The sequence below is a fragment of the Triticum aestivum genome, chromosome 7D (assembly GCF_018294505.1).
Source record: "Triticum aestivum cultivar Chinese Spring chromosome 7D, IWGSC CS RefSeq v2.1, whole genome shotgun sequence".
In the NCBI taxonomy this organism is placed as follows: domain Eukaryota; kingdom Viridiplantae; phylum Streptophyta; class Magnoliopsida; order Poales; family Poaceae; genus Triticum; species Triticum aestivum.
In genome coordinates, this window is record NC_057814.1 from 361,153,882 (window position 1) to 361,162,997 (window position 9,116).

Below are 9,116 nucleotides of genomic sequence, written 5' to 3' on the forward strand. Positions count from 1 at the left end.
GGTGTCCCAACTTAGCCCATTATAAGCTCTCATGGTCAACGAAGGATAAACCTTCTCCCGGGAAGACCCGATCTGTCTCGGAATCCCGGTTAGAAGACATTTCGACAATGGTAAAACAAGTCCAGCAAGACCACCCGAATGTGCCGACAAATCCTGATAGGAGCTGCACATATCTCGTTCTCAGGGCACACCAGATGAGCAGTCCGTACAACTAAAACCAGGCCTCAAGTTTCCCCGAGGTGGCACTGCAAAGGGCTCTAGTTTGGACCAACACTTGGAGGAGCATTGGCCCGGGGGGGTTAAAATAAAGATGACCCTTGAGTCTGCACAATCCAAGGGAAAAAGGCTTAGGTAGGCAAATGGTAAAACCAAGGTTGGGCCTTGCTGGAGGAGTTTTATTCAAAGCGAACTGTCAAGGGGGTCCCATAACTCACCCAACCGCGTAAGGAAAGCAAAATCAAGGAACATAACACCGGTATGATGGAAACTAGGGCGGCAAGAGTGGAACAAAACACCAGGCATAAGGCCGAGCCTTCCACCCTTTACCAAGTATATAGATGCATTAATTAAGATAAGAGATATTGTGATATCCCAACATAAACATGTTCCAACATGGAACAAACTTCAACTTCACCTGCAACTAACACGCTATAAGAGGGGCTGAGCAAAAGCGGTAACATAGCCAAACAACGGTTTGCTAGGAAGGGTGCAAAAAGGTTATAGGTTCATGGCAATATGGGAGGCATGATATAACCAGTGGTAGGTAGCGCGCCATAGCAATAGAGCGAACAACTAGCAAGCAAAGATAGAAGTGATTTCGAGGGTATGGTCATCTTGCCTGAAATCCCGCTAGGAAGAAGAACGAGTCCATGAAGAAGACAAACGGACGTAGTCGAACGAATCCTCACAACTCCGGAACGAAACCGAAGGTAACGAGAGAAGCAAACCGGAAAGAAACAAACAACATAGTAAACAACCACCACATGCACATGGCATGATGCACAATCAAGTATGATGCATGTCCGACTGAAAGAGGCATGGCATGGCGAAGTGCACAAACAAGACTACAAGTTAAGTGGAGCTCAATATGCAACGAGTAGCATATTGACGAAACACCACATCAATTATTTAGTTCTCTCTCGGTTATGTACCCAACAATATTAAATGTTGATTAACACGGCAAGAGGTGAAGCATAAGTAAACTAACTATTCAGGCAAGTTTAAATGAGGCCGGAACAACAAACAACAATTCCGGAAAATCCTCATGTCCATATTTTAGATTTGGTACTGTTCTGCCCCAAAACCATATTTTAAAGTTGTTAAACAGCAAAATAAAGTGCACCATGTTAAACTAGGCATTTTTCTACCCCATTTACATATTAAGTTTATTAAATTCGGAGCTACGGTTATTTAGTTATGAAATAAATCATTTTAAGATGGCATTTATCAAATTTCAACAAGCAGCATGTTTAAACATTTTAAACATGGATGAGAGTGGCATATTATGAAACTAGATGAAATTCTAAGCATTTTACATATATAAATTATTTTAATCCGATGCACGGTTAATTATCTATTAGATGCATGAACATTAGGGGTTTTTCTGTAAAACTGACGTTCTCTGGATTAATAGCTAAAATCGTCCAAAGGAAAAACAAATGCATCAGGCCGAATCTGCAGGCTGCTGGGGCGCTCACCATGGGCTCTGAGGCCGGTCGGTGGTGAGGCGGCTCGCAGGAGAGCGGGCAGGCCGCGGTTGCTGGGCTGCTCCTGGCTAGATCAAACAACGAGGTGGAGGGGACGCGGTCAACGCACGGACGACCTACTGTTGCTCGTTGCAGAACAACAGAGGCCGCAGCGGAACTCGGTGCATGGGCGACGCCGGAAGCAGAATAACGCCGCGACGACGAGGGCGGCGCTGGCGTGATGCGGAGGAAGCAGACGCAAAGGCCGACGGCAGGGGCACACATCCGGGCGGTGGAGGCCGGGATCAGGGGACTTGATGCGGCGGTGGCTTGAAGGTGAGCAACAGCTCGACACAGGGGACCTCGGCGACTCGCGCGATGCAGGGGAACTGTGCGCGCGGCTTCGGTCGCTCGTCTCCCTCTCAGACGAGGACGAGGCAGGAGGTCGAGCATAGTGGCCGGGGCGGCGGCTTCGATGGCCGGCCGGCGAGGTCGGACAGCAACGGGGAGACGCGAGGCGAGCCAGGGGAGGCCTCGGACACCATGGCTTGGTTCCTGGGAGAAAGAGGAAGAGAGAGGCCGACGGGTTAGCGGGAGAAAAGAAAAGAGAGAGGGCACGGAGAGCGGCTGGCATGACCTTGAGCAAGGCGGCGAGGTCCGTCTGCTCGACCGGCGAGGAACAACGGGGTCGGGGAGGTCCTCGGCTGACCTGGAAGGAGGCTCGGGCAAGGTGGCTGCCTCGATCCAGAATGGATGGAGCGCCCTGGGAGGCTGGGGGAGGTGGCTGGCTGCAGTGGAGGAGAAGGGGGCTGCGATCTGGTTGGGCGGCGCTGAAAGCAAGGTGGAGGCGCTCGGGTGGATTTGGATTGCGAGGATCCCGAGGACGAAGGGAGTTGGTCGGGTGGCGGCGGGAGGAATGGGACAGATCCCCTAGGTTTTAGGGTTTGGTCTCAAATTAGACTAGGAGTGGACTATATATATACATCACGGATTAGGTTAGGGGCTACCTCGTCCCTCCGATCGCAATCGAACGAACGAGAATAAATAGGTAGGGAGTCCAAATAACAAAACGGAGATATTTTGTAGATGTTAGGGGATGATCCGGACCCAACGATAACGGTAGTCCGGTTCGGGTTCGAGGAAGTTTCGGACGCGCACACGAGGGGTTGACGAAAGGCCAATGAAGACAAAACGGTCAGCAAGAGGGTGCCGAAGGCAAAGGAAGAAACGACAACGACGAACGAATGCAAGTTTTAAAACATGACTGCAACGGAGTGCCGATGCAATGCGAATGATGCGATGATGAATGCAACAAACAAGTAAAACACACGACGACAATGAAATAACTGGAAGGCTACTGGACCGTCGGTCCCGGGGCGTTACACATATCATGAGCATAACATGTTCTTGTAGATAGGATTGCCTATGGCATCATTTTCATCTGCACTAAACCGCAGGCTCCTATCGTGGACTTGGTTCCGAAGAGGAGAAGAGAAGACAAGCCTACATTGCGATCCCCGGCAAGCCAAACAGATAAGTTCTCTCTCTTATCCATACATGTTCTGTCAGTAGAGACTTGTGCATAAGAAAACCTCGCTGTCGGTGTCAAAACCGGCGGATCTCGGGTAGGGGGTCCCGAACTGTGCGTCTAAGGTCGATGGTAACAGGACACAGGGGACACCATGTGTACCCAGGTTCGGGCCCTCTCTGTGGAGGTAATACCCTACTTCCTGCTTGATTAACCTTGATGAATATGAGTATTACAAGATTTGATCTACCATGAGATCATAATGACTAAACCCTAGAGGTCTAGCCTGTATGACTATGGTAATGAGTACCCCCCCCTCTGGACTAAGTCCTTCAGTTTATATAGACACCGGGAGGATCTAGGGTTACACAAGGTCAGTTACAAGGAAGGGAATCTACATATTTGGTCGCCAAGCTTGCCTTCCATGCCAAGGAGAGTCCCATCCGGACACGGGTGCAGTCTTCGGTCTTCATGTCTTCACAGCCCATCAGCCCGGCCCATGGCTAACAGGCCGGACGCCCGAGGACCCCTTAGTCCAGGACTCCCTCAGTAGCCCCTGAACCTGGCTTCAATGACAAGGTATCCGGCACGTAGATCTGTCTTCGGCATTGCAAGGCGGGTTCCTCCTTCCGAACTCCAAGATAGTCTTCGGACGTATTGATCGTGTCCGGACCTGTAAGACACGCACCACACACAACTGCGGAGGGAATATAATATCCCACGAGTCCCATCTACTGACAACTTTTTGCAAGATGACATCACATCTGTTCGGTCACTATATCGAACCGTTTTTGTCCGCCGTTCCGTGTTTCGAGATGCGGTTTCCATTGGCACGTCTCTTTAAAGCAGAGATCGTGTCCCCTTATTGCGGGATTTTCATCAATGCGGACGCGAGTAATCCAACCGTGCCGTTTAAACAGCCCTTGGGAATAGGCGAGTTTTAGGGCGGGTGGGGAGGCGTTCGATATTTACTGCCTTTATTATGGGACTAGCACATATGCCCGTGCGTTGCACCAGAGAAAAGTTGACCATCCAGCCAAGTTAAACACAGTTCAATTGCAATTATATGTTAAGTTATATCATACTCCCACTGTCCCGTAATATACCGCCTATCTCATGTTTGCCTACAATCCCACGTACAAAGCATCCAAATCATTGGGAGTTAATTTCTTCTTTTTGAGAAATGCGGAGTTAAATCCTTCCTGCTCATCTTTAACAACACAATGGTGTGTTCTTTTCTCTAGGGATAATCGGGACCCACTGTTCACTCTATCGATTCCTGGAGCGGTTTATTGGTTTTCCATACAACTTGCAAATGTATATAAATTGATGAAATTTAGTGTAAAAAAATGAGAAGGCGATTATTTAATTTGATAAGTAAACAAACCCTCTTGTTTGGATTTAAATGGCTTGACGGCCAAAACTCTACGACCAAGTGATAACCTCGCATGAAGATTAAATGCATCTAATTGTAACCGATGACCGCATGGAGAAGCAGCTTCCAATTGGAGGAAAGAAAACCCATCGTATACATTGGCTGGTGCTCTGTAACGATTTGCTAGAGAGATTAAATTAGGCATTTTCCACGAATGACCCAAAAACAACGAACCTACTCATTGCACCTGGCTTAATAATAATGGACGGAGATGATAGACACAAGTAAGAGTTAGCTCAATTTACTCACTCAAGGTATATTTTTATTTTTAACAAATGTTTAGACATTTTAAAATGTTTCCGGAAACTCCAAAAACTTTGAAATTTCTGAAATTATTCGCATTTTTATATATTTTGATAGATTTTAAAAATGTTTGTTATTTCAGAAAATGTTTCTGTTTCCAATTTTGTTCAATCATTAAAAAAGTCCATGTTTTCCAAATTTGTTCGCAAATTCAAAAACATTTCAAGGGATTTCATAAAAAAATTGGGTTTTGAAAAATTGATCACAATTTCAAAATATTTTCACTTATTTAGGAAACAAATTTCTGTTTTCAAATTTTGTTCATAAATTAAAAAAAACGTGTTTTCATAACTTGTTCGAAAATGCTTAGGGGAATTTCACAAAATTTTCGCATTTTAAAAAAATGTTCCCCTTTTCAATTATGTTCCTGTTTTTCAATAAATGTTTGCATTTTAAAATAGTTTTTGTTCATAGTTTTGAGAAATGTTCAAGTTTCTAAAAATTTGTTAACGTATTTTGGAAGTGTTTGTTTTTCATAACTATTTACTCTTTTTGAAATAAAATCACATCTGAATTTCAAAAAAGTTTACATCTTTCAATGCATATAGTTTGTATAAGCGGAGCTGCAATTTTTAGACAACAAATTTAAGAACTACATTGCCTTAGGGGCGTGGTTAACTCGCGCGAGGTGTTGTGTTCGATTCCACTTTAGGCATAGACTTTTGCTAGTTGTTTTTATGTTTTGCCACTGCCGGTTGTTTCTTTTAATTAAAGGTCGCGCTGCTATTATAACACATAAACATATATGGCCGCACTGGTTAGCAGCCCGGGTGTACATGCTGCCGGTTGCAGGTTCGATTCCCACCAGGGCCTGCTTTTTTATGGTTTTTTACAGCACGAAAAACTCAGCGTGAGGCCAGATGATTTTGGACGAACGAAAATAGTTGGTACCATGACGGACGAAAATATATCTTGTCCCACCGCAAACGAAAAAAATTGGAGAAACAATACTTCTTTTAATATTAGGTCAAGATAAGGATTCCCCCCTCTTCTCCCACGCCTTCTCTCTTCCTTCGCCCTTCCACCCTTGAGCTCCAGTGCCCAAGTTCTCATCTTCTTCCCACTTAAGCTAGCACTCAACCATGTCCTTATCCGGAGGCCAAGGCAAGTGGATGGTCTCCTCCATCAAGGAGAAAGACATTACTGAGCTTCGGGTGGCCGGGTATTTGGCGAAGGAAATCGCCCATCGTGTGCCGGCCGAGGGACAAGTCGTCCCCAAGCCGAAGCCCAATGAGAGGGTGGTATTCATCCCTCATTTCTTCCGCGGACTAGGGTTTCCACTCCACCCCTTCGTCTGTGGGCTGATCTACTATTACGGGATAGACTTTCACGATCTATCCCCGAACTCCTTCCTCAACATCTCGGCGTTCATCTTCGTGTGTGAGGCCTTCCTCCGGATCCAACCCCACTTCGGGCTGTGGCTCAAAGTCTTCAATGTGAAGCCGAAGGTGGTGGATGGCCAGCACCCGGAGTGTGGAGGAGCCATGGTGAGTAAGCTGTCCAATGTCTCCTGGCCGAAAGGCACTTTCGTGGAGACTGTCAAGGAATGGCAGAAACAATGGTTCTATATTACGGAACCCCGCGGCCCCAACTGGGCCGCGGCTGCCGAATTCAACCCCGGTGCTCCTATGCGGCTCACCTCCTGGGTTGAGAAGAGCCCGAACTGGTGTTCGCCAGACGAGCTGATAGCGCTGCAGACGCGTGTTCAGAGCATGGTAGACAAGAATGTCAAACTAGTCGATATAACCCAGGTGATGCTAGTTCGCCGGATTCTCCCGAGCCAAAGCCGAAGCTTCCCGCTATGGAAGTTCAATCCGAAGAAGCACCATACCCTGAAGAGGCTCTTCGAGACCACTCAAAAAGATGCCTGGAGGTTGCTCTTCAAGGGCAACGAGATACCGCCAGCCACGGATTCGGACCGTGGGCATGATGTTAACCACCCCGCCAGTGAGGTAAGTTTTTAACATGTCCTCTACTTGTTTGTTTCAAGTAGGAAATCTGAACTTTTACTGTCATTGCTTCTTCAGGAATGGATGGAGAGGGCGAAGAAGATCCAGTGCCCGGCTCCATTGCCAGAAGAACCAGTCATTCCGCGTCTAGCGAAGATGCTCGTGCCGGCGCCCTATACAGCACCGGCGAAGAAGGCCAAGGGCAAGTCCAAAGGGGTCTGAAGTGGTCCCCGTCGCAAGGGCGCTTCGGACGCAATGTCCGAAGACAAGACCCGCTCCTCCGCCACCGAAGATGACGACGATGATGAGGAGGAGGAGAACAACCCTCCTCCTGATGAGGGACGGAAGAAGATGGCGGCCCCCACAATTCTAGAGACGGAGGCGCCCAAGAAGGGGAAAGGCCAGCTTGCGGGCAGCTCCGCATGGGATGTCGACAACAGTGTGGAGGGACGCCCCCGCCCTAAGCCTCGGGCCGCATCGTAAGTGCTAAGACTCGTACATGCCCATAGATCTAACCTTTCCTCCTTCTCGTATTGACATGGTCAATCATGTTATTACAGTCCGACCCACAACAGCTCCCAGCGATCCTCATCAGAGGGTTCGTTGGACACGAAGGAGATGGCCAGCGAGACACCGCCGGCCGCATACTCTCCCAAGGCCAAGGGAGACGACGAGGTGCTCTCCCAACGGACCTTCCCAGGCCAGGGAGGGGCACCAGAAGGCGAAGCCCCCATCGCTGAACACCAGGGGGAGTCAGTTCCCATGGAGACTGGGGATGAGGGCCGTACTCAATTCGGCCCTCAACCGGACTAGATTCCGGAGATCGATACGGCTCCGGGATCCGGCACGCAGCCTCCTTCGAAAGAAGGGGTACACCTATTCCACCGGCGACCCCTGTCCAACCAGGGGCACCTGATAATCTGCTGGAAGCGCTGCGAGGCGCTTCCATTGTGGACGAGCACTGTGTTCTTATGGGCATGGTGAATGAAAGGGTTCAGTCCGCCAAGAGCGGACTGACCAAAGCCTGCAGTAGCCTGCTGACAGGTCTTGAGGTAAGCGACGCAAAAGAAGAAAATCCTGATATAGACAGTAGCCCCTGAGACACTGTCCGGTGTCCGGAAAGGAAAACCGGACAGAGGATCAACCCCTGATGGTAGGAGACTAACTAAACTTGTCTGAAATGAATACGCAGGCGTCGCTGTTGGCCGCAGCCTCACACACTGCCGAAGTCTCCGGACTAAAGCAGAGACTGGAGCAGGCCGAGAATGAGCTCGGTCTGGTGAGGAGGCAGCTCCAAGAAAAACAAGGTATGTGATAACCCGTTTTATATTAAGACGGTAAAATGATATGCATTGACTGAAGTGTCAAGATGCATATAGAAGCGACGACCAAGGTTGAGGCCCTGAAAGAGGCCCTGGCCGATGCCGAGGGGAAGGCTGTCAAGGAGCAGGCCGCCCGTAAGAAGCTCAAGGCCCGGGTCAGCGAGGTTCAACAAGAGCTCCAGGACGCGGTGAGGAAGTGCGAGACCTTGGAGCGTGACGCGTCGGTTCGAGAGACCGAACTCGCCAAGGCTTGCATCAGGGGAATGAGTCCCAGGGCGCCCTCCAAGAGATCCATGAGGCCAGGAAGATCGCGGCGGGTAAGGCATTTAGTATGCAAAGCAAGTATATGAAGAAGAAGTATTTCTTACTAACCCGGATTCGGAGTTCTCCAGGAGCCTACGCAGATTTGCCGCGTAGTGTGTCCGACGCTGCGGAGTTCTTTCGAGCCGAAGAGGGGAGCTCCACGGAGAAATTGTTCCGGTCACAGTATCTTGCGCCAGAGCATCCCGTGCCCTACACCGATCAGCTGAAACAGCTGGTGGAGCTGCATAGTGTGGCCGAACTAGCCATGAAGGATTTGATAATCCGGCTATGGCCAGCCGAAGCTATGCCCGGCAGCTACTTCAGACTCGTGAAGCAGCTGGTGAACACCTGTCCTCGGCTGGACGTCGTCGAGCGATCGGCCTGTATTGAAGGTGCGGGCATGGCCTTCGCCCGTTGCAAGATGTGCCGGGCAAAGATGGACGTCGTCGAGTTGACCAGGGGGCCGCCAGAGGGCAAGGAGTACCGCACAACCGAGCGCTATTTTGCGGATGTCCTAGAGGGGTCTCGCATTGTGGCAACGCAGTGTGGGCAAGACATTATTTTCGAATTAATATATTCGTGTTGTCTTTT